The 26256-nt window shown below is 55.2% G+C and overlaps 61 non-coding genes across 61 annotated transcripts; 12 read left to right on the top strand and 49 right to left on the bottom strand.

Moving 5' to 3' along the window:
- Nucleotides 1–111: 111 nt before the first annotated feature.
- On the bottom strand, nt 112–183 carry Trnae-uuc. Its single transcript has one exon. It is a non-coding gene; the product is annotated as a tRNA-Glu (tRNA).
- Nucleotides 184–488: 305 nt separating this feature from the next.
- On the bottom strand, nt 489–561 carry Trnam-cau. Its single transcript has one exon. It is a non-coding gene; the product is annotated as a tRNA-Met (tRNA).
- Nucleotides 562–941: 380 nt separating this feature from the next.
- Trnag-gcc lies at nt 942–1012 on the bottom strand. Its single transcript has one exon. It is a non-coding gene; the product is annotated as a tRNA-Gly (tRNA).
- Nucleotides 1013–1353: 341 nt separating this feature from the next.
- Trnag-ucc lies at nt 1354–1425 on the top strand. Its single transcript has one exon. It is a non-coding gene; the product is annotated as a tRNA-Gly (tRNA).
- A 569-nt stretch (nt 1426–1994) lies between these two features.
- On the bottom strand, nt 1995–2068 carry Trnai-aau. Its single transcript has one exon. It is a non-coding gene; the product is annotated as a tRNA-Ile (tRNA).
- A 198-nt stretch (nt 2069–2266) lies between these two features.
- On the bottom strand, nt 2267–2338 carry Trnae-uuc. Its single transcript has one exon. It is a non-coding gene; the product is annotated as a tRNA-Glu (tRNA).
- Nucleotides 2339–2643: 305 nt separating this feature from the next.
- Nucleotides 2644–2716, bottom strand: Trnam-cau. The gene has a single exon. It is a non-coding gene; the product is annotated as a tRNA-Met (tRNA).
- A 380-nt stretch (nt 2717–3096) lies between these two features.
- Trnag-gcc lies at nt 3097–3167 on the bottom strand. Its single transcript has one exon. It is a non-coding gene; the product is annotated as a tRNA-Gly (tRNA).
- A 341-nt stretch (nt 3168–3508) lies between these two features.
- Nucleotides 3509–3580, top strand: Trnag-ucc. Its single transcript has one exon. It is a non-coding gene; the product is annotated as a tRNA-Gly (tRNA).
- Nucleotides 3581–4149: 569 nt separating this feature from the next.
- Trnai-aau lies at nt 4150–4223 on the bottom strand. The gene has a single exon. It is a non-coding gene; the product is annotated as a tRNA-Ile (tRNA).
- Nucleotides 4224–4421: 198 nt separating this feature from the next.
- On the bottom strand, nt 4422–4493 carry Trnae-uuc. Its single transcript has one exon. It is a non-coding gene; the product is annotated as a tRNA-Glu (tRNA).
- Nucleotides 4494–4798: 305 nt separating this feature from the next.
- On the bottom strand, nt 4799–4871 carry Trnam-cau. The gene has a single exon. It is a non-coding gene; the product is annotated as a tRNA-Met (tRNA).
- A 380-nt stretch (nt 4872–5251) lies between these two features.
- Trnag-gcc lies at nt 5252–5322 on the bottom strand. Its single transcript has one exon. It is a non-coding gene; the product is annotated as a tRNA-Gly (tRNA).
- Nucleotides 5323–5663: 341 nt separating this feature from the next.
- On the top strand, nt 5664–5735 carry Trnag-ucc. Its single transcript has one exon. It is a non-coding gene; the product is annotated as a tRNA-Gly (tRNA).
- A 569-nt stretch (nt 5736–6304) lies between these two features.
- On the bottom strand, nt 6305–6378 carry Trnai-aau. The gene has a single exon. It is a non-coding gene; the product is annotated as a tRNA-Ile (tRNA).
- Nucleotides 6379–6576: 198 nt separating this feature from the next.
- Nucleotides 6577–6648, bottom strand: Trnae-uuc. The gene has a single exon. It is a non-coding gene; the product is annotated as a tRNA-Glu (tRNA).
- A 305-nt stretch (nt 6649–6953) lies between these two features.
- Trnam-cau lies at nt 6954–7026 on the bottom strand. The gene has a single exon. It is a non-coding gene; the product is annotated as a tRNA-Met (tRNA).
- A 380-nt stretch (nt 7027–7406) lies between these two features.
- Trnag-gcc lies at nt 7407–7477 on the bottom strand. Its single transcript has one exon. It is a non-coding gene; the product is annotated as a tRNA-Gly (tRNA).
- Nucleotides 7478–7818: 341 nt separating this feature from the next.
- Trnag-ucc lies at nt 7819–7890 on the top strand. Its single transcript has one exon. It is a non-coding gene; the product is annotated as a tRNA-Gly (tRNA).
- A 569-nt stretch (nt 7891–8459) lies between these two features.
- On the bottom strand, nt 8460–8533 carry Trnai-aau. Its single transcript has one exon. It is a non-coding gene; the product is annotated as a tRNA-Ile (tRNA).
- A 198-nt stretch (nt 8534–8731) lies between these two features.
- On the bottom strand, nt 8732–8803 carry Trnae-uuc. The gene has a single exon. It is a non-coding gene; the product is annotated as a tRNA-Glu (tRNA).
- A 305-nt stretch (nt 8804–9108) lies between these two features.
- Nucleotides 9109–9181, bottom strand: Trnam-cau. Its single transcript has one exon. It is a non-coding gene; the product is annotated as a tRNA-Met (tRNA).
- A 380-nt stretch (nt 9182–9561) lies between these two features.
- Nucleotides 9562–9632, bottom strand: Trnag-gcc. Its single transcript has one exon. It is a non-coding gene; the product is annotated as a tRNA-Gly (tRNA).
- A 341-nt stretch (nt 9633–9973) lies between these two features.
- Trnag-ucc lies at nt 9974–10045 on the top strand. The gene has a single exon. It is a non-coding gene; the product is annotated as a tRNA-Gly (tRNA).
- A 569-nt stretch (nt 10046–10614) lies between these two features.
- On the bottom strand, nt 10615–10688 carry Trnai-aau. The gene has a single exon. It is a non-coding gene; the product is annotated as a tRNA-Ile (tRNA).
- Nucleotides 10689–10886: 198 nt separating this feature from the next.
- On the bottom strand, nt 10887–10958 carry Trnae-uuc. The gene has a single exon. It is a non-coding gene; the product is annotated as a tRNA-Glu (tRNA).
- A 305-nt stretch (nt 10959–11263) lies between these two features.
- Trnam-cau lies at nt 11264–11336 on the bottom strand. Its single transcript has one exon. It is a non-coding gene; the product is annotated as a tRNA-Met (tRNA).
- Nucleotides 11337–11716: 380 nt separating this feature from the next.
- Nucleotides 11717–11787, bottom strand: Trnag-gcc. Its single transcript has one exon. It is a non-coding gene; the product is annotated as a tRNA-Gly (tRNA).
- A 341-nt stretch (nt 11788–12128) lies between these two features.
- Nucleotides 12129–12200, top strand: Trnag-ucc. Its single transcript has one exon. It is a non-coding gene; the product is annotated as a tRNA-Gly (tRNA).
- A 569-nt stretch (nt 12201–12769) lies between these two features.
- Nucleotides 12770–12843, bottom strand: Trnai-aau. The gene has a single exon. It is a non-coding gene; the product is annotated as a tRNA-Ile (tRNA).
- Nucleotides 12844–13041: 198 nt separating this feature from the next.
- Nucleotides 13042–13113, bottom strand: Trnae-uuc. The gene has a single exon. It is a non-coding gene; the product is annotated as a tRNA-Glu (tRNA).
- Nucleotides 13114–13418: 305 nt separating this feature from the next.
- On the bottom strand, nt 13419–13491 carry Trnam-cau. The gene has a single exon. It is a non-coding gene; the product is annotated as a tRNA-Met (tRNA).
- A 380-nt stretch (nt 13492–13871) lies between these two features.
- Trnag-gcc lies at nt 13872–13942 on the bottom strand. The gene has a single exon. It is a non-coding gene; the product is annotated as a tRNA-Gly (tRNA).
- A 341-nt stretch (nt 13943–14283) lies between these two features.
- On the top strand, nt 14284–14355 carry Trnag-ucc. The gene has a single exon. It is a non-coding gene; the product is annotated as a tRNA-Gly (tRNA).
- A 569-nt stretch (nt 14356–14924) lies between these two features.
- Nucleotides 14925–14998, bottom strand: Trnai-aau. The gene has a single exon. It is a non-coding gene; the product is annotated as a tRNA-Ile (tRNA).
- A 198-nt stretch (nt 14999–15196) lies between these two features.
- Trnae-uuc lies at nt 15197–15268 on the bottom strand. The gene has a single exon. It is a non-coding gene; the product is annotated as a tRNA-Glu (tRNA).
- A 305-nt stretch (nt 15269–15573) lies between these two features.
- Trnam-cau lies at nt 15574–15646 on the bottom strand. The gene has a single exon. It is a non-coding gene; the product is annotated as a tRNA-Met (tRNA).
- A 380-nt stretch (nt 15647–16026) lies between these two features.
- Trnag-gcc lies at nt 16027–16097 on the bottom strand. Its single transcript has one exon. It is a non-coding gene; the product is annotated as a tRNA-Gly (tRNA).
- Nucleotides 16098–16438: 341 nt separating this feature from the next.
- Trnag-ucc lies at nt 16439–16510 on the top strand. Its single transcript has one exon. It is a non-coding gene; the product is annotated as a tRNA-Gly (tRNA).
- Nucleotides 16511–17079: 569 nt separating this feature from the next.
- Trnai-aau lies at nt 17080–17153 on the bottom strand. The gene has a single exon. It is a non-coding gene; the product is annotated as a tRNA-Ile (tRNA).
- A 198-nt stretch (nt 17154–17351) lies between these two features.
- Trnae-uuc lies at nt 17352–17423 on the bottom strand. Its single transcript has one exon. It is a non-coding gene; the product is annotated as a tRNA-Glu (tRNA).
- Nucleotides 17424–17728: 305 nt separating this feature from the next.
- Trnam-cau lies at nt 17729–17801 on the bottom strand. The gene has a single exon. It is a non-coding gene; the product is annotated as a tRNA-Met (tRNA).
- Nucleotides 17802–18181: 380 nt separating this feature from the next.
- Trnag-gcc lies at nt 18182–18252 on the bottom strand. The gene has a single exon. It is a non-coding gene; the product is annotated as a tRNA-Gly (tRNA).
- Nucleotides 18253–18593: 341 nt separating this feature from the next.
- On the top strand, nt 18594–18665 carry Trnag-ucc. The gene has a single exon. It is a non-coding gene; the product is annotated as a tRNA-Gly (tRNA).
- A 569-nt stretch (nt 18666–19234) lies between these two features.
- Nucleotides 19235–19308, bottom strand: Trnai-aau. Its single transcript has one exon. It is a non-coding gene; the product is annotated as a tRNA-Ile (tRNA).
- Nucleotides 19309–19506: 198 nt separating this feature from the next.
- Trnae-uuc lies at nt 19507–19578 on the bottom strand. Its single transcript has one exon. It is a non-coding gene; the product is annotated as a tRNA-Glu (tRNA).
- A 305-nt stretch (nt 19579–19883) lies between these two features.
- On the bottom strand, nt 19884–19956 carry Trnam-cau. Its single transcript has one exon. It is a non-coding gene; the product is annotated as a tRNA-Met (tRNA).
- A 380-nt stretch (nt 19957–20336) lies between these two features.
- Trnag-gcc lies at nt 20337–20407 on the bottom strand. The gene has a single exon. It is a non-coding gene; the product is annotated as a tRNA-Gly (tRNA).
- A 341-nt stretch (nt 20408–20748) lies between these two features.
- On the top strand, nt 20749–20820 carry Trnag-ucc. The gene has a single exon. It is a non-coding gene; the product is annotated as a tRNA-Gly (tRNA).
- Nucleotides 20821–21389: 569 nt separating this feature from the next.
- Trnai-aau lies at nt 21390–21463 on the bottom strand. Its single transcript has one exon. It is a non-coding gene; the product is annotated as a tRNA-Ile (tRNA).
- Nucleotides 21464–21661: 198 nt separating this feature from the next.
- Nucleotides 21662–21733, bottom strand: Trnae-uuc. Its single transcript has one exon. It is a non-coding gene; the product is annotated as a tRNA-Glu (tRNA).
- Nucleotides 21734–22038: 305 nt separating this feature from the next.
- Trnam-cau lies at nt 22039–22111 on the bottom strand. Its single transcript has one exon. It is a non-coding gene; the product is annotated as a tRNA-Met (tRNA).
- Nucleotides 22112–22491: 380 nt separating this feature from the next.
- Nucleotides 22492–22562, bottom strand: Trnag-gcc. The gene has a single exon. It is a non-coding gene; the product is annotated as a tRNA-Gly (tRNA).
- A 341-nt stretch (nt 22563–22903) lies between these two features.
- Trnag-ucc lies at nt 22904–22975 on the top strand. The gene has a single exon. It is a non-coding gene; the product is annotated as a tRNA-Gly (tRNA).
- A 569-nt stretch (nt 22976–23544) lies between these two features.
- On the bottom strand, nt 23545–23618 carry Trnai-aau. The gene has a single exon. It is a non-coding gene; the product is annotated as a tRNA-Ile (tRNA).
- Nucleotides 23619–23816: 198 nt separating this feature from the next.
- On the bottom strand, nt 23817–23888 carry Trnae-uuc. The gene has a single exon. It is a non-coding gene; the product is annotated as a tRNA-Glu (tRNA).
- Nucleotides 23889–24193: 305 nt separating this feature from the next.
- Trnam-cau lies at nt 24194–24266 on the bottom strand. The gene has a single exon. It is a non-coding gene; the product is annotated as a tRNA-Met (tRNA).
- Nucleotides 24267–24646: 380 nt separating this feature from the next.
- Trnag-gcc lies at nt 24647–24717 on the bottom strand. The gene has a single exon. It is a non-coding gene; the product is annotated as a tRNA-Gly (tRNA).
- A 341-nt stretch (nt 24718–25058) lies between these two features.
- Nucleotides 25059–25130, top strand: Trnag-ucc. Its single transcript has one exon. It is a non-coding gene; the product is annotated as a tRNA-Gly (tRNA).
- A 569-nt stretch (nt 25131–25699) lies between these two features.
- Nucleotides 25700–25773, bottom strand: Trnai-aau. Its single transcript has one exon. It is a non-coding gene; the product is annotated as a tRNA-Ile (tRNA).
- A 198-nt stretch (nt 25774–25971) lies between these two features.
- Nucleotides 25972–26043, bottom strand: Trnae-uuc. The gene has a single exon. It is a non-coding gene; the product is annotated as a tRNA-Glu (tRNA).
- Nucleotides 26044–26256: the final 213 nt, after the last annotated feature.

Here is a 26256-nt window from a genome sequence, read left to right as displayed (position 1 = left end):
CTAGTCTATATTCTGCTGACGGTCACGAAACAGTAGCTACATTGCGAGCAGGACGGGAAACGGCCGCTCGGACAGCTCAAACTTGTCACGATTCGTGTGGAAAAAATTCCGTTCCGGTACCGGGAATCGAACCCGGGCCTCCTGGGTGAAAGCCAGGTATCCTAGCCACTAGACCACATCGGATGTGGCCGTTCCGTTCGACCGTTCGTACGGTCGCTTGTCGCATTTCGCGTCGAGTGCCGCGTCGGCGCCCCTCTCTCTTTGCGAACATCTTTGCACATACTGACTGGCAAGGCGCGCACCTCAAACGTCGCAGAGCAATGCTTTTGGCTTCATGCTCTGCTGGGAGAAGAGGAAAAGGGAAGCTGTAAGTAGCAATAACAGGAAGTGAACATTTTCCCGCTGAAGCGTTGAAACGTTGTGGATAACAAACAAGAAATACGTTGGCGCCTTAGCAACAGCACCACCATCAGTCACAGAAAACTAAATGCCCCGGGTGAGGATCGAACTCACGACCTTAAGATTATGAGACTTACGCGCTGCCTACTGCGCTACCGAGGCACGGGTGCACCGCTTGTCCCGGAAACTAGGTAAATACCGTACCCAATATTAGACGTAGAGACACTGTACTTCCTGGATAACGTGTTCTGTTGCTACACGTGCACTGCCGGCCCAGTTGATTGCGGTGCTGCTGCAGCTGTTGCAACGATAGGCAGCACTCCTTGTCGTTAAAGTTCAGTGCCTCGGAGGCACCCGGACCCAGCAACTTGTGAGGCCAGGCCGACGCTAGTCTGTAGAACATGATGCGGGCGTCCTAGCGGGGACCCGCGAGTGCTGCGTTCTCGGTTCTTCTCAAGGGAACCCAGCCATACATTCTTGTGGATCGTGCATCTCAAGCGCGCAAGCCACGCGGCAGCATTATCGCGGGAAAAGCAAAACGATGCATCGGCCGGGAATCGAACCCGGGCCGCCCGCGTGGCAGGCGAGCATTCTACCACTGAACCACCGATGCTCGGGCCAGCGGTAACCTCACGCTGCTTCCCGAGCAGATGTCTCAAGGGAAAGTGGGACTGCTGTCAAGCGCCGTAGCATTCTGTGGAGAAGATGCTGCAGACGCTGAATCCTGCACTGCACTGCTTAAAAATGCCGCCAGAACGCGGTCCTCTGCGTACTCTTGCGTCGCCGGCGCCGACTCTTGCCAAAGGATGCGAAATGTGCGCGGATACGCTGTCCGAATGCGTGTGGATGTGCTCCCCTAGCCTACCTCGAAATGCGCCTGCCAGGTATGATCACCTTCGGCCGCTGCCGACAGGCGGGACGCCGACACAGCGCGGAGGCGGGGCGCTCGGTTGTGCGGTGGTGGTGTAATGGTCAGCATAGTTGCCTTCCAAGCAGTTGATCCGGGTTCGATTCCCGGCCGCCGCAGCAGGCTTTTAATTTCGCGTATGAGTACTTTTGCCACGCCCTCTTACTCGCTGCATACCAGCCCTTAGTGTGTCTCGACTTGTCTCGACTTTGCTCAGCTGACGCGAGAGCTGACGCTCTCAAATCGGCCTATATCAAAACGACAAGCACGAGAAACGACTGAGAGAGGTAAGGAGAGGCGAGGCGATGGACACACAGCACGCCCCCTTCATTTCACGGTGGCGTCTCCCTGACCGAATCGGGCTGTAGCTCCGAAAAGAAAGGAGAAACAAAAATAGGAAGTAAAAGTGCCAATAGTGCCCTGTGTTCCCATGCGCTCACCCGCCCAAGTACTAACAAGGGCCAAAGTTGGTACGCATCGGCAATCGGACATTTTCTTTCATTTTCTCTTTATCGGTTGAGAACCAGTGTATTCAAGATATTATGGCCATTGCCGAGTGAATGCTGTAGCGCTTCCCGACGAGTCGGGTTCGGATCCTCTATCAACTTCCACGCAGGGTGATGATCTTTTGGTCATCACACTCGCCAGCTGAAATCGGCGCTGCCTTTTCGTAGTAGTAAAAGAGTAGTGGCCCGTGGGGGGATCGAACCCACGACCTTCGCGTTATTAGCACGACGCTCTAACCAACTGAGCTAACGGGCCTGGGCAGATGCGTTTGCTCAGCCCTACGCTGGAAACAGGTGGCATGAAGCCATACACCATTTCTATGGTCGTCGTGTGTCTGCTTCCCTAGTCTATATTCTGCTGACGGTCACGAAACAGTAGCTACATTGCGAGCAGGACGGGAAACGGCCGCTCGGACAGCTCAAACTTGTCACGATTCGTGTGGAAAAAATTCCGTTCCGGTACCGGGAATCGAACCCGGGCCTCCTGGGTGAAAGCCAGGTATCCTAGCCACTAGACCACATCGGATGTGGCCGTTCCGTTCGACCGTTCGTACGGTCGCTTGTCGCATTTCGCGTCGAGTGCCGCGTCGGCGCCCCTCTCTCTTTGCGAACATCTTTGCACATACTGACTGGCAAGGCGCGCACCTCAAACGTCGCAGAGCAATGCTTTTGGCTTCATGCTCTGCTGGGAGAAGAGGAAAAGGGAAGCTGTAAGTAGCAATAACAGGAAGTGAACATTTTCCCGCTGAAGCGTTGAAACGTTGTGGATAACAAACAAGAAATACGTTGGCGCCTTAGCAACAGCACCACCATCAGTCACAGAAAACTAAATGCCCCGGGTGAGGATCGAACTCACGACCTTAAGATTATGAGACTTACGCGCTGCCTACTGCGCTACCGAGGCACGGGTGCACCGCTTGTCCCGGAAACTAGGTAAATACCGTACCCAATATTAGACGTAGAGACACTGTACTTCCTGGATAACGTGTTCTGTTGCTACACGTGCACTGCCGGCCCAGTTGATTGCGGTGCTGCTGCAGCTGTTGCAACGATAGGCAGCACTCCTTGTCGTTAAAGTTCAGTGCCTCGGAGGCACCCGGACCCAGCAACTTGTGAGGCCAGGCCGACGCTAGTCTGTAGAACATGATGCGGGCGTCCTAGCGGGGACCCGCGAGTGCTGCGTTCTCGGTTCTTCTCAAGGGAACCCAGCCATACATTCTTGTGGATCGTGCATCTCAAGCGCGCAAGCCACGCGGCAGCATTATCGCGGGAAAAGCAAAACGATGCATCGGCCGGGAATCGAACCCGGGCCGCCCGCGTGGCAGGCGAGCATTCTACCACTGAACCACCGATGCTCGGGCCAGCGGTAACCTCACGCTGCTTCCCGAGCAGATGTCTCAAGGGAAAGTGGGACTGCTGTCAAGCGCCGTAGCATTCTGTGGAGAAGATGCTGCAGACGCTGAATCCTGCACTGCACTGCTTAAAAATGCCGCCAGAACGCGGTCCTCTGCGTACTCTTGCGTCGCCGGCGCCGACTCTTGCCAAAGGATGCGAAATGTGCGCGGATACGCTGTCCGAATGCGTGTGGATGTGCTCCCCTAGCCTACCTCGAAATGCGCCTGCCAGGTATGATCACCTTCGGCCGCTGCCGACAGGCGGGACGCCGACACAGCGCGGAGGCGGGGCGCTCGGTTGTGCGGTGGTGGTGTAATGGTCAGCATAGTTGCCTTCCAAGCAGTTGATCCGGGTTCGATTCCCGGCCGCCGCAGCAGGCTTTTAATTTCGCGTATGAGTACTTTTGCCACGCCCTCTTACTCGCTGCATACCAGCCCTTAGTGTGTCTCGACTTGTCTCGACTTTGCTCAGCTGACGCGAGAGCTGACGCTCTCGAATCGGCCTATATCAAAACGACAAGCACGAGAAACGACTGAGAGAGGTAAGGAGAGGCGAGGCGATGGACACACAGCACGCCCCCTTCATTTCACGGTGGCGTCTCCCTGACCGAATCGGGCTGTAGCTCCGAAAAGAAAGGAGAAACAAAAATAGGAAGTAAAAGTGCCAATAGTGCCCTGTGTTCCCATGCGCTCACCCGCCCAAGTACTAACAAGGGCCAAAGTTGGTACGCATCGGCAATCGGACATTTTCTTTCATTTTCTCTTTATCGGTTGAGAACCAGTGTATTCAAGATATTATGGCCATTGCCGAGTGAATGCTGTAGCGCTTCCCGACGAGTCGGGTTCGGATCCTCTATCAACTTCCACGCAGGGTGATGATCTTTTGGTCATCACACTCGCCAGCTGAAATCGGCGCTGCCTTTTCGTAGTAGTAAAAGAGTAGTGGCCCGTGGGGGGATCGAACCCACGACCTTCGCGTTATTAGCACGACGCTCTAACCAACTGAGCTAACGGGCCTGGGCAGATGCGTTTGCTCAGCCCTACGCTGGAAACAGGTGGCATGAAGCCATACACCATTTCTATGGTCGTCGTGTGTCTGCTTCCCTAGTCTATATTCTGCTGACGGTCACGAAACAGTAGCTACATTGCGAGCAGGACGGGAAACGGCCGCTCGGACAGCTCAAACTTGTCACGATTCGTGTGGAAAAAATTCCGTTCCGGTACCGGGAATCGAACCCGGGCCTCCTGGGTGAAAGCCAGGTATCCTAGCCACTAGACCACATCGGATGTGGCCGTTCCGTTCGACCGTTCGTACGGTCGCTTGTCGCATTTCGCGTCGAGTGCCGCGTCGGCGCCCCTCTCTCTTTGCGAACATCTTTGCACATACTGACTGGCAAGGCGCGCACCTCAAACGTCGCAGAGCAATGCTTTTGGCTTCATGCTCTGCTGGGAGAAGAGGAAAAGGGAAGCTGTAAGTAGCAATAACAGGAAGTGAACATTTTCCCGCTGAAGCGTTGAAACGTTGTGGATAACAAACAAGAAATACGTTGGCGCCTTAGCAACAGCACCACCATCAGTCACAGAAAACTAAATGCCCCGGGTGAGGATCGAACTCACGACCTTAAGATTATGAGACTTACGCGCTGCCTACTGCGCTACCGAGGCACGGGTGCACCGCTTGTCCCGGAAACTAGGTAAATACCGTACCCAATATTAGACGTAGAGACACTGTACTTCCTGGATAACGTGTTCTGTTGCTACACGTGCACTGCCGGCCCAGTTGATTGCGGTGCTGCTGCAGCTGTTGCAACGATAGGCAGCACTCCTTGTCGTTAAAGTTCAGTGCCTCGGAGGCACCCGGACCCAGCAACTTGTGAGGCCAGGCCGACGCTAGTCTGTAGAACATGATGCGGGCGTCCTAGCGGGGACCCGCGAGTGCTGCGTTCTCGGTTCTTCTCAAGGGAACCCAGCCATACATTCTTGTGGATCGTGCATCTCAAGCGCGCAAGCCACGCGGCAGCATTATCGCGGGAAAAGCAAAACGATGCATCGGCCGGGAATCGAACCCGGGCCGCCCGCGTGGCAGGCGAGCATTCTACCACTGAACCACCGATGCTCGGGCCAGCGGTAACCTCACGCTGCTTCCCGAGCAGATGTCTCAAGGGAAAGTGGGACTGCTGTCAAGCGCCGTAGCATTCTGTGGAGAAGATGCTGCAGACGCTGAATCCTGCACTGCACTGCTTAAAAATGCCGCCAGAACGCGGTCCTCTGCGTACTCTTGCGTCGCCGGCGCCGACTCTTGCCAAAGGATGCGAAATGTGCGCGGATACGCTGTCCGAATGCGTGTGGATGTGCTCCCCTAGCCTACCTCGAAATGCGCCTGCCAGGTATGATCACCTTCGGCCGCTGCCGACAGGCGGGACGCCGACACAGCGCGGAGGCGGGGCGCTCGGTTGTGCGGTGGTGGTGTAATGGTCAGCATAGTTGCCTTCCAAGCAGTTGATCCGGGTTCGATTCCCGGCCGCCGCAGCAGGCTTTTAATTTCGCGTATGAGTACTTTTGCCACGCCCTCTTACTCGCTGCATACCAGCCCTTAGTGTGTCTCGACTTGTCTCGACTTTGCTCAGCTGACGCGAGAGCTGACGCTCTCAAATCGGCCTATATCAAAACGACAAGCACGAGAAACGACTGAGAGAGGTAAGGAGAGGCGAGGCGATGGACACACAGCACGCCCCCTTCATTTCACGGTGGCGTCTCCCTGACCGAATCGGGCTGTAGCTCCGAAAAGAAAGGAGAAACAAAAATAGGAAGTAAAAGTGCCAATAGTGCCCTGTGTTCCCATGCGCTCACCCGCCCAAGTACTAACAAGGGCCAAAGTTGGTACGCATCGGCAATCGGACATTTTCTTTCATTTTCTCTTTATCGGTTGAGAACCAGTGTATTCAAGATATTATGGCCATTGCCGAGTGAATGCTGTAGCGCTTCCCGACGAGTCGGGTTCGGATCCTCTATCAACTTCCACGCAGGGTGATGATCTTTTGGTCATCACACTCGCCAGCTGAAATCGGCGCTGCCTTTTCGTAGTAGTAAAAGAGTAGTGGCCCGTGGGGGGATCGAACCCACGACCTTCGCGTTATTAGCACGACGCTCTAACCAACTGAGCTAACGGGCCTGGGCAGATGCGTTTGCTCAGCCCTACGCTGGAAACAGGTGGCATGAAGCCATACACCATTTCTATGGTCGTCGTGTGTCTGCTTCCCTAGTCTATATTCTGCTGACGGTCACGAAACAGTAGCTACATTGCGAGCAGGACGGGAAACGGCCGCTCGGACAGCTCAAACTTGTCACGATTCGTGTGGAAAAAATTCCGTTCCGGTACCGGGAATCGAACCCGGGCCTCCTGGGTGAAAGCCAGGTATCCTAGCCACTAGACCACATCGGATGTGGCCGTTCCGTTCGACCGTTCGTACGGTCGCTTGTCGCATTTCGCGTCGAGTGCCGCGTCGGCGCCCCTCTCTCTTTGCGAACATCTTTGCACATACTGACTGGCAAGGCGCGCACCTCAAACGTCGCAGAGCAATGCTTTTGGCTTCATGCTCTGCTGGGAGAAGAGGAAAAGGGAAGCTGTAAGTAGCAATAACAGGAAGTGAACATTTTCCCGCTGAAGCGTTGAAACGTTGTGGATAACAAACAAGAAATACGTTGGCGCCTTAGCAACAGCACCACCATCAGTCACAGAAAACTAAATGCCCCGGGTGAGGATCGAACTCACGACCTTAAGATTATGAGACTTACGCGCTGCCTACTGCGCTACCGAGGCACGGGTGCACCGCTTGTCCCGGAAACTAGGTAAATACCGTACCCAATATTAGACGTAGAGACACTGTACTTCCTGGATAACGTGTTCTGTTGCTACACGTGCACTGCCGGCCCAGTTGATTGCGGTGCTGCTGCAGCTGTTGCAACGATAGGCAGCACTCCTTGTCGTTAAAGTTCAGTGCCTCGGAGGCACCCGGACCCAGCAACTTGTGAGGCCAGGCCGACGCTAGTCTGTAGAACATGATGCGGGCGTCCTAGCGGGGACCCGCGAGTGCTGCGTTCTCGGTTCTTCTCAAGGGAACCCAGCCATACATTCTTGTGGATCGTGCATCTCAAGCGCGCAAGCCACGCGGCAGCATTATCGCGGGAAAAGCAAAACGATGCATCGGCCGGGAATCGAACCCGGGCCGCCCGCGTGGCAGGCGAGCATTCTACCACTGAACCACCGATGCTCGGGCCAGCGGTAACCTCACGCTGCTTCCCGAGCAGATGTCTCAAGGGAAAGTGGGACTGCTGTCAAGCGCCGTAGCATTCTGTGGAGAAGATGCTGCAGACGCTGAATCCTGCACTGCACTGCTTAAAAATGCCGCCAGAACGCGGTCCTCTGCGTACTCTTGCGTCGCCGGCGCCGACTCTTGCCAAAGGATGCGAAATGTGCGCGGATACGCTGTCCGAATGCGTGTGGATGTGCTCCCCTAGCCTACCTCGAAATGCGCCTGCCAGGTATGATCACCTTCGGCCGCTGCCGACAGGCGGGACGCCGACACAGCGCGGAGGCGGGGCGCTCGGTTGTGCGGTGGTGGTGTAATGGTCAGCATAGTTGCCTTCCAAGCAGTTGATCCGGGTTCGATTCCCGGCCGCCGCAGCAGGCTTTTAATTTCGCGTATGAGTACTTTTGCCACGCCCTCTTACTCGCTGCATACCAGCCCTTAGTGTGTCTCGACTTGTCTCGACTTTGCTCAGCTGACGCGAGAGCTGACGCTCTCGAATCGGCCTATATCAAAACGACAAGCACGAGAAACGACTGAGAGAGGTAAGGAGAGGCGAGGCGATGGACACACAGCACGCCCCCTTCATTTCACGGTGGCGTCTCCCTGACCGAATCGGGCTGTAGCTCCGAAAAGAAAGGAGAAACAAAAATAGGAAGTAAAAGTGCCAATAGTGCCCTGTGTTCCCATGCGCTCACCCGCCCAAGTACTAACAAGGGCCAAAGTTGGTACGCATCGGCAATCGGACATTTTCTTTCATTTTCTCTTTATCGGTTGAGAACCAGTGTATTCAAGATATTATGGCCATTGCCGAGTGAATGCTGTAGCGCTTCCCGACGAGTCGGGTTCGGATCCTCTATCAACTTCCACGCAGGGTGATGATCTTTTGGTCATCACACTCGCCAGCTGAAATCGGCGCTGCCTTTTCGTAGTAGTAAAAGAGTAGTGGCCCGTGGGGGGATCGAACCCACGACCTTCGCGTTATTAGCACGACGCTCTAACCAACTGAGCTAACGGGCCTGGGCAGATGCGTTTGCTCAGCCCTACGCTGGAAACAGGTGGCATGAAGCCATACACCATTTCTATGGTCGTCGTGTGTCTGCTTCCCTAGTCTATATTCTGCTGACGGTCACGAAACAGTAGCTACATTGCGAGCAGGACGGGAAACGGCCGCTCGGACAGCTCAAACTTGTCACGATTCGTGTGGAAAAAATTCCGTTCCGGTACCGGGAATCGAACCCGGGCCTCCTGGGTGAAAGCCAGGTATCCTAGCCACTAGACCACATCGGATGTGGCCGTTCCGTTCGACCGTTCGTACGGTCGCTTGTCGCATTTCGCGTCGAGTGCCGCGTCGGCGCCCCTCTCTCTTTGCGAACATCTTTGCACATACTGACTGGCAAGGCGCGCACCTCAAACGTCGCAGAGCAATGCTTTTGGCTTCATGCTCTGCTGGGAGAAGAGGAAAAGGGAAGCTGTAAGTAGCAATAACAGGAAGTGAACATTTTCCCGCTGAAGCGTTGAAACGTTGTGGATAACAAACAAGAAATACGTTGGCGCCTTAGCAACAGCACCACCATCAGTCACAGAAAACTAAATGCCCCGGGTGAGGATCGAACTCACGACCTTAAGATTATGAGACTTACGCGCTGCCTACTGCGCTACCGAGGCACGGGTGCACCGCTTGTCCCGGAAACTAGGTAAATACCGTACCCAATATTAGACGTAGAGACACTGTACTTCCTGGATAACGTGTTCTGTTGCTACACGTGCACTGCCGGCCCAGTTGATTGCGGTGCTGCTGCAGCTGTTGCAACGATAGGCAGCACTCCTTGTCGTTAAAGTTCAGTGCCTCGGAGGCACCCGGACCCAGCAACTTGTGAGGCCAGGCCGACGCTAGTCTGTAGAACATGATGCGGGCGTCCTAGCGGGGACCCGCGAGTGCTGCGTTCTCGGTTCTTCTCAAGGGAACCCAGCCATACATTCTTGTGGATCGTGCATCTCAAGCGCGCAAGCCACGCGGCAGCATTATCGCGGGAAAAGCAAAACGATGCATCGGCCGGGAATCGAACCCGGGCCGCCCGCGTGGCAGGCGAGCATTCTACCACTGAACCACCGATGCTCGGGCCAGCGGTAACCTCACGCTGCTTCCCGAGCAGATGTCTCAAGGGAAAGTGGGACTGCTGTCAAGCGCCGTAGCATTCTGTGGAGAAGATGCTGCAGACGCTGAATCCTGCACTGCACTGCTTAAAAATGCCGCCAGAACGCGGTCCTCTGCGTACTCTTGCGTCGCCGGCGCCGACTCTTGCCAAAGGATGCGAAATGTGCGCGGATACGCTGTCCGAATGCGTGTGGATGTGCTCCCCTAGCCTACCTCGAAATGCGCCTGCCAGGTATGATCACCTTCGGCCGCTGCCGACAGGCGGGACGCCGACACAGCGCGGAGGCGGGGCGCTCGGTTGTGCGGTGGTGGTGTAATGGTCAGCATAGTTGCCTTCCAAGCAGTTGATCCGGGTTCGATTCCCGGCCGCCGCAGCAGGCTTTTAATTTCGCGTATGAGTACTTTTGCCACGCCCTCTTACTCGCTGCATACCAGCCCTTAGTGTGTCTCGACTTGTCTCGACTTTGCTCAGCTGACGCGAGAGCTGACGCTCTCAAATCGGCCTATATCAAAACGACAAGCACGAGAAACGACTGAGAGAGGTAAGGAGAGGCGAGGCGATGGACACACAGCACGCCCCCTTCATTTCACGGTGGCGTCTCCCTGACCGAATCGGGCTGTAGCTCCGAAAAGAAAGGAGAAACAAAAATAGGAAGTAAAAGTGCCAATAGTGCCCTGTGTTCCCATGCGCTCACCCGCCCAAGTACTAACAAGGGCCAAAGTTGGTACGCATCGGCAATCGGACATTTTCTTTCATTTTCTCTTTATCGGTTGAGAACCAGTGTATTCAAGATATTATGGCCATTGCCGAGTGAATGCTGTAGCGCTTCCCGACGAGTCGGGTTCGGATCCTCTATCAACTTCCACGCAGGGTGATGATCTTTTGGTCATCACACTCGCCAGCTGAAATCGGCGCTGCCTTTTCGTAGTAGTAAAAGAGTAGTGGCCCGTGGGGGGATCGAACCCACGACCTTCGCGTTATTAGCACGACGCTCTAACCAACTGAGCTAACGGGCCTGGGCAGATGCGTTTGCTCAGCCCTACGCTGGAAACAGGTGGCATGAAGCCATACACCATTTCTATGGTCGTCGTGTGTCTGCTTCCCTAGTCTATATTCTGCTGACGGTCACGAAACAGTAGCTACATTGCGAGCAGGACGGGAAACGGCCGCTCGGACAGCTCAAACTTGTCACGATTCGTGTGGAAAAAATTCCGTTCCGGTACCGGGAATCGAACCCGGGCCTCCTGGGTGAAAGCCAGGTATCCTAGCCACTAGACCACATCGGATGTGGCCGTTCCGTTCGACCGTTCGTACGGTCGCTTGTCGCATTTCGCGTCGAGTGCCGCGTCGGCGCCCCTCTCTCTTTGCGAACATCTTTGCACATACTGACTGGCAAGGCGCGCACCTCAAACGTCGCAGAGCAATGCTTTTGGCTTCATGCTCTGCTGGGAGAAGAGGAAAAGGGAAGCTGTAAGTAGCAATAACAGGAAGTGAACATTTTCCCGCTGAAGCGTTGAAACGTTGTGGATAACAAACAAGAAATACGTTGGCGCCTTAGCAACAGCACCACCATCAGTCACAGAAAACTAAATGCCCCGGGTGAGGATCGAACTCACGACCTTAAGATTATGAGACTTACGCGCTGCCTACTGCGCTACCGAGGCACGGGTGCACCGCTTGTCCCGGAAACTAGGTAAATACCGTACCCAATATTAGACGTAGAGACACTGTACTTCCTGGATAACGTGTTCTGTTGCTACACGTGCACTGCCGGCCCAGTTGATTGCGGTGCTGCTGCAGCTGTTGCAACGATAGGCAGCACTCCTTGTCGTTAAAGTTCAGTGCCTCGGAGGCACCCGGACCCAGCAACTTGTGAGGCCAGGCCGACGCTAGTCTGTAGAACATGATGCGGGCGTCCTAGCGGGGACCCGCGAGTGCTGCGTTCTCGGTTCTTCTCAAGGGAACCCAGCCATACATTCTTGTGGATCGTGCATCTCAAGCGCGCAAGCCACGCGGCAGCATTATCGCGGGAAAAGCAAAACGATGCATCGGCCGGGAATCGAACCCGGGCCGCCCGCGTGGCAGGCGAGCATTCTACCACTGAACCACCGATGCTCGGGCCAGCGGTAACCTCACGCTGCTTCCCGAGCAGATGTCTCAAGGGAAAGTGGGACTGCTGTCAAGCGCCGTAGCATTCTGTGGAGAAGATGCTGCAGACGCTGAATCCTGCACTGCACTGCTTAAAAATGCCGCCAGAACGCGGTCCTCTGCGTACTCTTGCGTCGCCGGCGCCGACTCTTGCCAAAGGATGCGAAATGTGCGCGGATACGCTGTCCGAATGCGTGTGGATGTGCTCCCCTAGCCTACCTCGAAATGCGCCTGCCAGGTATGATCACCTTCGGCCGCTGCCGACAGGCGGGACGCCGACACAGCGCGGAGGCGGGGCGCTCGGTTGTGCGGTGGTGGTGTAATGGTCAGCATAGTTGCCTTCCAAGCAGTTGATCCGGGTTCGATTCCCGGCCGCCGCAGCAGGCTTTTAATTTCGCGTATGAGTACTTTTGCCACGCCCTCTTACTCGCTGCATACCAGCCCTTAGTGTGTCTCGACTTGTCTCGACTTTGCTCAGCTGACGCGAGAGCTGACGCTCTCAAATCGGCCTATATCAAAACGACAAGCACGAGAAACGACTGAGAGAGGTAAGGAGAGGCGAGGCGATGGACACACAGCACGCCCCCTTCATTTCACGGTGGCGTCTCCCTGACCGAATCGGGCTGTAGCTCCGAAAAGAAAGGAGAAACAAAAATAGGAAGTAAAAGTGCCAATAGTGCCCTGTGTTCCCATGCGCTCACCCGCCCAAGTACTAACAAGGGCCAAAGTTGGTACGCATCGGCAATCGGACATTTTCTTTCATTTTCTCTTTATCGGTTGAGAACCAGTGTATTCAAGATATTATGGCCATTGCCGAGTGAATGCTGTAGCGCTTCCCGACGAGTCGGGTTCGGATCCTCTATCAACTTCCACGCAGGGTGATGATCTTTTGGTCATCACACTCGCCAGCTGAAATCGGCGCTGCCTTTTCGTAGTAGTAAAAGAGTAGTGGCCCGTGGGGGGATCGAACCCACGACCTTCGCGTTATTAGCACGACGCTCTAACCAACTGAGCTAACGGGCCTGGGCAGATGCGTTTGCTCAGCCCTACGCTGGAAACAGGTGGCATGAAGCCATACACCATTTCTATGGTCGTCGTGTGTCTGCTTCCCTAGTCTATATTCTGCTGACGGTCACGAAACAGTAGCTACATTGCGAGCAGGACGGGAAACGGCCGCTCGGACAGCTCAAACTTGTCACGATTCGTGTGGAAAAAATTCCGTTCCGGTACCGGGAATCGAACCCGGGCCTCCTGGGTGAAAGCCAGGTATCCTAGCCACTAGACCACATCGGATGTGGCCGTTCCGTTCGACCGTTCGTACGGTCGCTTGTCGCATTTCGCGTCGAGTGCCGCGTCGGCGCCCCTCTCTCTTTGCGAACATCTTTGCACATACTGACTGGCAAGGCGCGCACCTCAAACGTCGCAGAGCAATGCTTTTGGCTTCATGCTCTGCTGGGAGAAGAGGAAAAGGGAAGCTGTAAGTAGCAATAACAGGAAGTGAACATTTTCCCGCTGAAGCGTTGAAACGTTGTGGATAACAAACAAGAAATACGTTGGCGCCTTAGCAACAGCACCACCATCAGTCACAGAAAACTAAATGCCCCGGGTGAGGATCGAACTCACGACCTTAAGATTATGAGACTTACGCGCTGCCTACTGCGCTACCGAGGCACGGGTGCACCGCTTGTCCCGGAAACTAGGTAAATACCGTACCCAATATTAGACGTAGAGACACTGTACTTCCTGGATAACGTGTTCTGTTGCTACACGTGCACTGCCGGCCCAGTTGATTGCGGTGCTGCTGCAGCTGTTGCAACGATAGGCAGCACTCCTTGTCGTTAAAGTTCAGTGCCTCGGAGGCACCCGGACCCAGCAACTTGTGAGGCCAGGCCGACGCTAGTCTGTAGAACATGATGCGGGCGTCCTAGCGGGGACCCGCGAGTGCTGCGTTCTCGGTTCTTCTCAAGGGAACCCAGCCATACATTCTTGTGGATCGTGCATCTCAAGCGCGCAAGCCACGCGGCAGCATTATCGCGGGAAAAGCAAAACGATGCATCGGCCGGGAATCGAACCCGGGCCGCCCGCGTGGCAGGCGAGCATTCTACCACTGAACCACCGATGCTCGGGCCAGCGGTAACCTCACGCTGCTTCCCGAGCAGATGTCTCAAGGGAAAGTGGGACTGCTGTCAAGCGCCGTAGCATTCTGTGGAGAAGATGCTGCAGACGCTGAATCCTGCACTGCACTGCTTAAAAATGCCGCCAGAACGCGGTCCTCTGCGTACTCTTGCGTCGCCGGCGCCGACTCTTGCCAAAGGATGCGAAATGTGCGCGGATACGCTGTCCGAATGCGTGTGGATGTGCTCCCCTAGCCTACCTCGAAATGCGCCTGCCAGGTATGATCACCTTCGGCCGCTGCCGACAGGCGGGACGCCGACACAGCGCGGAGGCGGGGCGCTCGGTTGTGCGGTGGTGGTGTAATGGTCAGCATAGTTGCCTTCCAAGCAGTTGATCCGGGTTCGATTCCCGGCCGCCGCAGCAGGCTTTTAATTTCGCGTATGAGTACTTTTGCCACGCCCTCTTACTCGCTGCATACCAGCCCTTAGTGTGTCTCGACTTGTCTCGACTTTGCTCAGCTGACGCGAGAGCTGACGCTCTCAAATCGGCCTATATCAAAACGACAAGCACGAGAAACGACTGAGAGAGGTAAGGAGAGGCGAGGCGATGGACACACAGCACGCCCCCTTCATTTCACGGTGGCGTCTCCCTGACCGAATCGGGCTGTAGCTCCGAAAAGAAAGGAGAAACAAAAATAGGAAGTAAAAGTGCCAATAGTGCCCTGTGTTCCCATGCGCTCACCCGCCCAAGTACTAACAAGGGCCAAAGTTGGTACGCATCGGCAATCGGACATTTTCTTTCATTTTCTCTTTATCGGTTGAGAACCAGTGTATTCAAGATATTATGGCCATTGCCGAGTGAATGCTGTAGCGCTTCCCGACGAGTCGGGTTCGGATCCTCTATCAACTTCCACGCAGGGTGATGATCTTTTGGTCATCACACTCGCCAGCTGAAATCGGCGCTGCCTTTTCGTAGTAGTAAAAGAGTAGTGGCCCGTGGGGGGATCGAACCCACGACCTTCGCGTTATTAGCACGACGCTCTAACCAACTGAGCTAACGGGCCTGGGCAGATGCGTTTGCTCAGCCCTACGCTGGAAACAGGTGGCATGAAGCCATACACCATTTCTATGGTCGTCGTGTGTCTGCTTCCCTAGTCTATATTCTGCTGACGGTCACGAAACAGTAGCTACATTGCGAGCAGGACGGGAAACGGCCGCTCGGACAGCTCAAACTTGTCACGATTCGTGTGGAAAAAATTCCGTTCCGGTACCGGGAATCGAACCCGGGCCTCCTGGGTGAAAGCCAGGTATCCTAGCCACTAGACCACATCGGATGTGGCCGTTCCGTTCGACCGTTCGTACGGTCGCTTGTCGCATTTCGCGTCGAGTGCCGCGTCGGCGCCCCTCTCTCTTTGCGAACATCTTTGCACATACTGACTGGCAAGGCGCGCACCTCAAACGTCGCAGAGCAATGCTTTTGGCTTCATGCTCTGCTGGGAGAAGAGGAAAAGGGAAGCTGTAAGTAGCAATAACAGGAAGTGAACATTTTCCCGCTGAAGCGTTGAAACGTTGTGGATAACAAACAAGAAATACGTTGGCGCCTTAGCAACAGCACCACCATCAGTCACAGAAAACTAAATGCCCCGGGTGAGGATCGAACTCACGACCTTAAGATTATGAGACTTACGCGCTGCCTACTGCGCTACCGAGGCACGGGTGCACCGCTTGTCCCGGAAACTAGGTAAATACCGTACCCAATATTAGACGTAGAGACACTGTACTTCCTGGATAACGTGTTCTGTTGCTACACGTGCACTGCCGGCCCAGTTGATTGCGGTGCTGCTGCAGCTGTTGCAACGATAGGCAGCACTCCTTGTCGTTAAAGTTCAGTGCCTCGGAGGCACCCGGACCCAGCAACTTGTGAGGCCAGGCCGACGCTAGTCTGTAGAACATGATGCGGGCGTCCTAGCGGGGACCCGCGAGTGCTGCGTTCTCGGTTCTTCTCAAGGGAACCCAGCCATACATTCTTGTGGATCGTGCATCTCAAGCGCGCAAGCCACGCGGCAGCATTATCGCGGGAAAAGCAAAACGATGCATCGGCCGGGAATCGAACCCGGGCCGCCCGCGTGGCAGGCGAGCATTCTACCACTGAACCACCGATGCTCGGGCCAGCGGTAACCTCACGCTGCTTCCCGAGCAGATGTCTCAAGGGAAAGTGGGACTGCTGTCAAGCGCCGTAGCATTCTGTGGAGAAGATGCTGCAGACGCTGAATCCTGCACTGCACTGCTTAAAAATGCCGCCAGAACGCGGTCCTCTGCGTACTCTTGCGTCGCCGGCGCCGACTCTTGCCAAAGGATGCGAAATGTGCGCGGATACGCTGTCCGAATGCGTGTGGATGTGCTCCCCTAGCCTACCTCGAAATGCGCCTGCCAGGTATGATCACCTTCGGCCGCTGCCGACAGGCGGGACGCCGACACAGCGCGGAGGCGGGGCGCTCGGTTGTGCGGTGGTGGTGTAATGGTCAGCATAGTTGCCTTCCAAGCAGTTGATCCGGGTTCGATTCCCGGCCGCCGCAGCAGGCTTTTAATTTCGCGTATGAGTACTTTTGCCACGCCCTCTTACTCGCTGCATACCAGCCCTTAGTGTGTCTCGACTTGTCTCGACTTTGCTCAGCTGACGCGAGAGCTGACGCTCTCGAATCGGCCTATATCAAAACGACAAGCACGAGAAACGACTGAGAGAGGTAAGGAGAGGCGAGGCGATGGACACACAGCACGCCCCCTTCATTTCACGGTGGCGTCTCCCTGACCGAATCGGGCTGTAGCTCCGAAAAGAAAGGAGAAACAAAAATAGGAAGTAAAAGTGCCAATAGTGCCCTGTGTTCCCATGCGCTCACCCGCCCAAGTACTAACAAGGGCCAAAGTTGGTACGCATCGGCAATCGGACATTTTCTTTCATTTTCTCTTTATCGGTTGAGAACCAGTGTATTCAAGATATTATGGCCATTGCCGAGTGAATGCTGTAGCGCTTCCCGACGAGTCGGGTTCGGATCCTCTATCAACTTCCACGCAGGGTGATGATCTTTTGGTCATCACACTCGCCAGCTGAAATCGGCGCTGCCTTTTCGTAGTAGTAAAAGAGTAGTGGCCCGTGGGGGGATCGAACCCACGACCTTCGCGTTATTAGCACGACGCTCTAACCAACTGAGCTAACGGGCCTGGGCAGATGCGTTTGCTCAGCCCTACGCTGGAAACAGGTGGCATGAAGCCATACACCATTTCTATGGTCGTCGTGTGTCTGCTTCCCTAGTCTATATTCTGCTGACGGTCACGAAACAGTAGCTACATTGCGAGCAGGACGGGAAACGGCCGCTCGGACAGCTCAAACTTGTCACGATTCGTGTGGAAAAAATTCCGTTCCGGTACCGGGAATCGAACCCGGGCCTCCTGGGTGAAAGCCAGGTATCCTAGCCACTAGACCACATCGGATGTGGCCGTTCCGTTCGACCGTTCGTACGGTCGCTTGTCGCATTTCGCGTCGAGTGCCGCGTCGGCGCCCCTCTCTCTTTGCGAACATCTTTGCACATACTGACTGGCAAGGCGCGCACCTCAAACGTCGCAGAGCAATGCTTTTGGCTTCATGCTCTGCTGGGAGAAGAGGAAAAGGGAAGCTGTAAGTAGCAATAACAGGAAGTGAACATTTTCCCGCTGAAGCGTTGAAACGTTGTGGATAACAAACAAGAAATACGTTGGCGCCTTAGCAACAGCACCACCATCAGTCACAGAAAACTAAATGCCCCGGGTGAGGATCGAACTCACGACCTTAAGATTATGAGACTTACGCGCTGCCTACTGCGCTACCGAGGCACGGGTGCACCGCTTGTCCCGGAAACTAGGTAAATACCGTACCCAATATTAGACGTAGAGACACTGTACTTCCTGGATAACGTGTTCTGTTGCTACACGTGCACTGCCGGCCCAGTTGATTGCGGTGCTGCTGCAGCTGTTGCAACGATAGGCAGCACTCCTTGTCGTTAAAGTTCAGTGCCTCGGAGGCACCCGGACCCAGCAACTTGTGAGGCCAGGCCGACGCTAGTCTGTAGAACATGATGCGGGCGTCCTAGCGGGGACCCGCGAGTGCTGCGTTCTCGGTTCTTCTCAAGGGAACCCAGCCATACATTCTTGTGGATCGTGCATCTCAAGCGCGCAAGCCACGCGGCAGCATTATCGCGGGAAAAGCAAAACGATGCATCGGCCGGGAATCGAACCCGGGCCGCCCGCGTGGCAGGCGAGCATTCTACCACTGAACCACCGATGCTCGGGCCAGCGGTAACCTCACGCTGCTTCCCGAGCAGATGTCTCAAGGGAAAGTGGGACTGCTGTCAAGCGCCGTAGCATTCTGTGGAGAAGATGCTGCAGACGCTGAATCCTGCACTGCACTGCTTAAAAATGCCGCCAGAACGCGGTCCTCTGCGTACTCTTGCGTCGCCGGCGCCGACTCTTGCCAAAGGATGCGAAATGTGCGCGGATACGCTGTCCGAATGCGTGTGGATGTGCTCCCCTAGCCTACCTCGAAATGCGCCTGCCAGGTATGATCACCTTCGGCCGCTGCCGACAGGCGGGACGCCGACACAGCGCGGAGGCGGGGCGCTCGGTTGTGCGGTGGTGGTGTAATGGTCAGCATAGTTGCCTTCCAAGCAGTTGATCCGGGTTCGATTCCCGGCCGCCGCAGCAGGCTTTTAATTTCGCGTATGAGTACTTTTGCCACGCCCTCTTACTCGCTGCATACCAGCCCTTAGTGTGTCTCGACTTGTCTCGACTTTGCTCAGCTGACGCGAGAGCTGACGCTCTCAAATCGGCCTATATCAAAACGACAAGCACGAGAAACGACTGAGAGAGGTAAGGAGAGGCGAGGCGATGGACACACAGCACGCCCCCTTCATTTCACGGTGGCGTCTCCCTGACCGAATCGGGCTGTAGCTCCGAAAAGAAAGGAGAAACAAAAATAGGAAGTAAAAGTGCCAATAGTGCCCTGTGTTCCCATGCGCTCACCCGCCCAAGTACTAACAAGGGCCAAAGTTGGTACGCATCGGCAATCGGACATTTTCTTTCATTTTCTCTTTATCGGTTGAGAACCAGTGTATTCAAGATATTATGGCCATTGCCGAGTGAATGCTGTAGCGCTTCCCGACGAGTCGGGTTCGGATCCTCTATCAACTTCCACGCAGGGTGATGATCTTTTGGTCATCACACTCGCCAGCTGAAATCGGCGCTGCCTTTTCGTAGTAGTAAAAGAGTAGTGGCCCGTGGGGGGATCGAACCCACGACCTTCGCGTTATTAGCACGACGCTCTAACCAACTGAGCTAACGGGCCTGGGCAGATGCGTTTGCTCAGCCCTACGCTGGAAACAGGTGGCATGAAGCCATACACCATTTCTATGGTCGTCGTGTGTCTGCTTCCCTAGTCTATATTCTGCTGACGGTCACGAAACAGTAGCTACATTGCGAGCAGGACGGGAAACGGCCGCTCGGACAGCTCAAACTTGTCACGATTCGTGTGGAAAAAATTCCGTTCCGGTACCGGGAATCGAACCCGGGCCTCCTGGGTGAAAGCCAGGTATCCTAGCCACTAGACCACATCGGATGTGGCCGTTCCGTTCGACCGTTCGTACGGTCGCTTGTCGCATTTCGCGTCGAGTGCCGCGTCGGCGCCCCTCTCTCTTTGCGAACATCTTTGCACATACTGACTGGCAAGGCGCGCACCTCAAACGTCGCAGAGCAATGCTTTTGGCTTCATGCTCTGCTGGGAGAAGAGGAAAAGGGAAGCTGTAAGTAGCAATAACAGGAAGTGAACATTTTCCCGCTGAAGCGTTGAAACGTTGTGGATAACAAACAAGAAATACGTTGGCGCCTTAGCAACAGCACCACCATCAGTCACAGAAAACTAAATGCCCCGGGTGAGGATCGAACTCACGACCTTAAGATTATGAGACTTACGCGCTGCCTACTGCGCTACCGAGGCACGGGTGCACCGCTTGTCCCGGAAACTAGGTAAATACCGTACCCAATATTAGACGTAGAGACACTGTACTTCCTGGATAACGTGTTCTGTTGCTACACGTGCACTGCCGGCCCAGTTGATTGCGGTGCTGCTGCAGCTGTTGCAACGATAGGCAGCACTCCTTGTCGTTAAAGTTCAGTGCCTCGGAGGCACCCGGACCCAGCAACTTGTGAGGCCAGGCCGACGCTAGTCTGTAGAACATGATGCGGGCGTCCTAGCGGGGACCCGCGAGTGCTGCGTTCTCGGTTCTTCTCAAGGGAACCCAGCCATACATTCTTGTGGATCGTGCATCTCAAGCGCGCAAGCCACGCGGCAGCATTATCGCGGGAAAAGCAAAACGATGCATCGGCCGGGAATCGAACCCGGGCCGCCCGCGTGGCAGGCGAGCATTCTACCACTGAACCACCGATGCTCGGGCCAGCGGTAACCTCACGCTGCTTCCCGAGCAGATGTCTCAAGGGAAAGTGGGACTGCTGTCAAGCGCCGTAGCATTCTGTGGAGAAGATGCTGCAGACGCTGAATCCTGCACTGCACTGCTTAAAAATGCCGCCAGAACGCGGTCCTCTGCGTACTCTTGCGTCGCCGGCGCCGACTCTTGCCAAAGGATGCGAAATGTGCGCGGATACGCTGTCCGAATGCGTGTGGATGTGCTCCCCTAGCCTACCTCGAAATGCGCCTGCCAGGTATGATCACCTTCGGCCGCTGCCGACAGGCGGGACGCCGACACAGCGCGGAGGCGGGGCGCTCGGTTGTGCGGTGGTGGTGTAATGGTCAGCATAGTTGCCTTCCAAGCAGTTGATCCGGGTTCGATTCCCGGCCGCCGCAGCAGGCTTTTAATTTCGCGTATGAGTACTTTTGCCACGCCCTCTTACTCGCTGCATACCAGCCCTTAGTGTGTCTCGACTTGTCTCGACTTTGCTCAGCTGACGCGAGAGCTGACGCTCTCAAATCGGCCTATATCAAAACGACAAGCACGAGAAACGACTGAGAGAGGTAAGGAGAGGCGAGGCGATGGACACACAGCACGCCCCCTTCATTTCACGGTGGCGTCTCCCTGACCGAATCGGGCTGTAGCTCCGAAAAGAAAGGAGAAACAAAAATAGGAAGTAAAAGTGCCAATAGTGCCCTGTGTTCCCATGCGCTCACCCGCCCAAGTACTAACAAGGGCCAAAGTTGGTACGCATCGGCAATCGGACATTTTCTTTCATTTTCTCTTTATCGGTTGAGAACCAGTGTATTCAAGATATTATGGCCATTGCCGAGTGAATGCTGTAGCGCTTCCCGACGAGTCGGGTTCGGATCCTCTATCAACTTCCACGCAGGGTGATGATCTTTTGGTCATCACACTCGCCAGCTGAAATCGGCGCTGCCTTTTCGTAGTAGTAAAAGAGTAGTGGCCCGTGGGGGGATCGAACCCACGACCTTCGCGTTATTAGCACGACGCTCTAACCAACTGAGCTAACGGGCCTGGGCAGATGCGTTTGCTCAGCCCTACGCTGGAAACAGGTGGCATGAAGCCATACACCATTTCTATGGTCGTCGTGTGTCTGCTTCCCTAGTCTATATTCTGCTGACGGTCACGAAACAGTAGCTACATTGCGAGCAGGACGGGAAACGGCCGCTCGGACAGCTCAAACTTGTCACGATTCGTGTGGAAAAAATTCCGTTCCGGTACCGGGAATCGAACCCGGGCCTCCTGGGTGAAAGCCAGGTATCCTAGCCACTAGACCACATCGGATGTGGCCGTTCCGTTCGACCGTTCGTACGGTCGCTTGTCGCATTTCGCGTCGAGTGCCGCGTCGGCGCCCCTCTCTCTTTGCGAACATCTTTGCACATACTGACTGGCAAGGCGCGCACCTCAAACGTCGCAGAGCAATGCTTTTGGCTTCATGCTCTGCTGGGAGAAGAGGAAAAGGGAAGCTGTAAGTAGCAATAACAGGAAGTGAACATTTTCCCGCTGAAGCGTTGAAACGTTGTGGATAACAAACAAGAAATACGTTGGCGCCTTAGCAACAGCACCACCATCAGTCACAGAAAACTAAATGCCCCGGGTGAGGATCGAACTCACGACCTTAAGATTATGAGACTTACGCGCTGCCTACTGCGCTACCGAGGCACGGGTGCACCGCTTGTCCCGGAAACTAGGTAAATACCGTACCCAATATTAGACGTAGAGACACTGTACTTCCTGGATAACGTGTTCTGTTGCTACACGTGCACTGCCGGCCCAGTTGATTGCGGTGCTGCTGCAGCTGTTGCAACGATAGGCAGCACTCCTTGTCGTTAAAGTTCAGTGCCTCGGAGGCACCCGGACCCAGCAACTTGTGAGGCCAGGCCGACGCTAGTCTGTAGAACATGATGCGGGCGTCCTAGCGGGGACCCGCGAGTGCTGCGTTCTCGGTTCTTCTCAAGGGAACCCAGCCATACATTCTTGTGGATCGTGCATCTCAAGCGCGCAAGCCACGCGGCAGCATTATCGCGGGAAAAGCAAAACGATGCATCGGCCGGGAATCGAACCCGGGCCGCCCGCGTGGCAGGCGAGCATTCTACAACTGAACCACCGATGCTCGGGCCAGCGGTAACCTCACGCTGCTTCCCGAGCAGATGTCTCAAGGGAAAGTGGGACTGCTGTCAAGCGCCGTAGCATTCTGTGGAGAAGATGCTGCAGACGCTGAATCCTGCACTGCACTGCTTAAAAATGCCGCCAGAACGCGGTCCTCTGCGTACTCTTGCGTCGCCGGCGCCGACTCTTGCCAAAGGATGCGAAATGTGCGCGGATACGCTGTCCGAATGCGTGTGGATGTGCTCCCCTAGCCTACCTCGAAATGCGCCTGCCAGGTATGATCACCTTCGGCCGCTGCCGACAGGCGGGACGCCGACACAGCGCGGAGGCGGGGCGCTCGGTTGTGCGGTGGTGGTGTAATGGTCAGCATAGTTGCCTTCCAAGCAGTTGATCCGGGTTCGATTCCCGGCCGCCGCAGCAGGCTTTTAATTTCGCGTATGAGTACTTTTGCCACGCCCTCTTACTCGCTGCATACCAGCCCTTAGTGTGTCTCGACTTGTCTCGACTTTGCTCAGCTGACGCGAGAGCTGACGCTCTCAAATCGGCCTATATCAAAACGACAAGCACGAGAAACGACTGAGAGAGGTAAGGAGAGGCGAGGCGATGGACACACAGCACGCCCCCTTCATTTCACGGTGGCGTCTCCCTGACCGAATCGGGCTGTAGCTCCGAAAAGAAAGGAGAAACAAAAATAGGAAGTAAAAGTGCCAATAGTGCCCTGTGTTCCCATGCGCTCACCCGCCCAAGTACTAACAAGGGCCAAAGTTGGTACGCATCGGCAATCGGACATTTTCTTTCATTTTCTCTTTATCGGTTGAGAACCAGTGTATTCAAGATATTATGGCCATTGCCGAGTGAATGCTGTAGCGCTTCCCGACGAGTCGGGTTCGGATCCTCTATCAACTTCCACGCAGGGTGATGATCTTTTGGTCATCACACTCGCCAGCTGAAATCGGCGCTGCCTTTTCGTAGTAGTAAAAGAGTAGTGGCCCGTGGGGGGATCGAACCCACGACCTTCGCGTTATTAGCACGACGCTCTAACCAACTGAGCTAACGGGCCTGGGCAGATGCGTTTGCTCAGCCCTACGCTGGAAACAGGTGGCATGAAGCCATACACCATTTCTATGGTCGTCGTGTGTCTGCTTCCCTAGTCTATATTCTGCTGACGGTCACGAAACAGTAGCTACATTGCGAGCAGGACGGGAAACGGCCGCTCGGACAGCTCAAACTTGTCACGATTCGTGTGGAAAAAATTCCGTTCCGGTACCGGGAATCGAACCCGGGCCTCCTGGGTGAAAGCCAGGTATCCTAGCCACTAGACCACATCGGATGTGGCCGTTCCGTTCGACCGTTCGTACGGTCGCTTGTCGCATTTCGCGTCGAGTGCCGCGTCGGCGCCCCTCTCTCTTTGCGAACATCTTTGCACATACTGACTGGCAAGGCGCGCACCTCAAACGTCGCAGAGCAATGCTTTTGGCTTCATGCTCTGCTGGGAGAAGAGGAAAAGGGAAGCTGTAAGTAGCAATAACAGGAAGTGAACATTTTCCCGCTGAAGCGTTGAAACGTTGTGGATAACAAACAAGAAATACGTTGGCGCCTTAGCAACAGCACCACCATCAGTCACAGAAAACTAAATGCCCCGGGTGAGGATCGAACTCACGACCTTAAGATTATGAGACTTACGCGCTGCCTACTGCGCTACCGAGGCACGGGTGCACCGCTTGTCCCGGAAACTAGGTAAATACCGTACCCAATATTAGACGTAGAGACACTGTACTTCCTGGATAACGTGTTCTGTTGCTACACGTGCACTGCCGGCCCAGTTGATTGCGGTGCTGCTGCAGCTGTTGCAACGATAGGCAGCACTCCTTGTCGTTAAAGTTCAGTGCCTCGGAGGCACCCGGACCCAGCAACTTGTGAGGCCAGGCCGACGCTAGTCTGTAGAACATGATGCGGGCGTCCTAGCGGGGACCCGCGAGTGCTGCGTTCTCGGTTCTTCTCAAGGGAACCCAGCCATACATTCTTGTGGATCGTGCATCTCAAGCGCGCAAGCCACGCGGCAGCATTATCGCGGGAAAAGCAAAACGATGCATCGGCCGGGAATCGAACCCGGGCCGCCCGCGTGGCAGGCGAGCATTCTACCACTGAACCACCGATGCTCGGGCCAGCGGTAACCTCACGCTGCTTCCCGAGCAGATGTCTCAAGGGAAAGTGGGACTGCTGTCAAGCGCCGTAGCATTCTGTGGAGAAGATGCTGCAGACGCTGAATCCTGCACTGCACTGCTTAAAAATGCCGCCAGAACGCGGTCCTCTGCGTACTCTTGCGTCGCCGGCGCCGACTCTTGCCAAAGGATGCGAAATGTGCGCGGATACGCTGTCCGAATGCGTGTGGATGTGCTCCCCTAGCCTACCTCGAAATGCGCCTGCCAGGTATGATCACCTTCGGCCGCTGCCGACAGGCGGGACGCCGACACAGCGCGGAGGCGGGGCGCTCGGTTGTGCGGTGGTGGTGTAATGGTCAGCATAGTTGCCTTCCAAGCAGTTGATCCGGGTTCGATTCCCGGCCGCCGCAGCAGGCTTTTAATTTCGCGTATGAGTACTTTTGCCACGCCCTCTTACTCGCTGCATACCAGCCCTTAGTGTGTCTCGACTTGTCTCGACTTTGCTCAGCTGACGCGAGAGCTGACGCTCTCAAATCGGCCTATATCAAAACGACAAGCACGAGAAACGACTGAGAGAGGTAAGGAGAGGCGAGGCGATGGACACACAGCACGCCCCCTTCATTTCACGGTGGCGTCTCCCTGACCGAATCGGGCTGTAGCTCCGAAAAGAAAGGAGAAACAAAAATAGGAAGTAAAAGTGCCAATAGTGCCCTGTGTTCCCATGCGCTCACCCGCCCAAGTACTAACAAGGGCCAAAGTTGGTACGCATCGGCAATCGGACATTTTCTTTCATTTTCTCTTTATCGGTTGAGAACCAGTGTATTCAAGATATTATGGCCATTGCCGAGTGAATGCTGTAGCGCTTCCCGACGAGTCGGGTTCGGATCCTCTATCAACTTCCACGCAGGGTGATGATCTTTTGGTCATCACACTCGCCAGCTGAAATCGGCGCTGCCTTTTCGTAGTAGTAAAAGAGTAGTGGCCCGTGGGGGGATCGAACCCACGACCTTCGCGTTATTAGCACGACGCTCTAACCAACTGAGCTAACGGGCCTGGGCAGATGCGTTTGCTCAGCCCTACGCTGGAAACAGGTGGCATGAAGCCATACACCATTTCTATGGTCGTCGTGTGTCTGCTTCCCTAGTCTATATTCTGCTGACGGTCACGAAACAGTAGCTACATTGCGAGCAGGACGGGAAACGGCCGCTCGGACAGCTCAAACTTGTCACGATTCGTGTGGAAAAAATTCCGTTCCGGTACCGGGAATCGAACCCGGGCCTCCTGGGTGAAAGCCAGGTATCCTAGCCACTAGACCACATCGGATGTGGCCGTTCCGTTCGACCGTTCGTACGGTCGCTTGTCGCATTTCGCGTCGAGTGCCGCGTCGGCGCCCCTCTCTCTTTGCGAACATCTTTGCACATACTGACTGGCAAGGCGCGCACCTCAAACGTCGCAGAGCAATGCTTTTGGCTTCATGCTCTGCTGGGAGAAGAGGAAAAGGGAAGCTGTAAGTAGCAATAACAGGAAGTGAACATT

The sequence above is a fragment of the Schistocerca americana genome, unplaced genomic scaffold, assembly GCF_021461395.2.
Source record: "Schistocerca americana isolate TAMUIC-IGC-003095 unplaced genomic scaffold, iqSchAmer2.1 HiC_scaffold_1097, whole genome shotgun sequence".
NCBI lineage: Eukaryota > Metazoa > Arthropoda > Insecta > Orthoptera > Acrididae > Schistocerca > Schistocerca americana.
The sequence above is the reverse complement of the archived record's forward strand: the minus strand, read 5'-3'. Positions and strand labels throughout refer to the sequence as shown.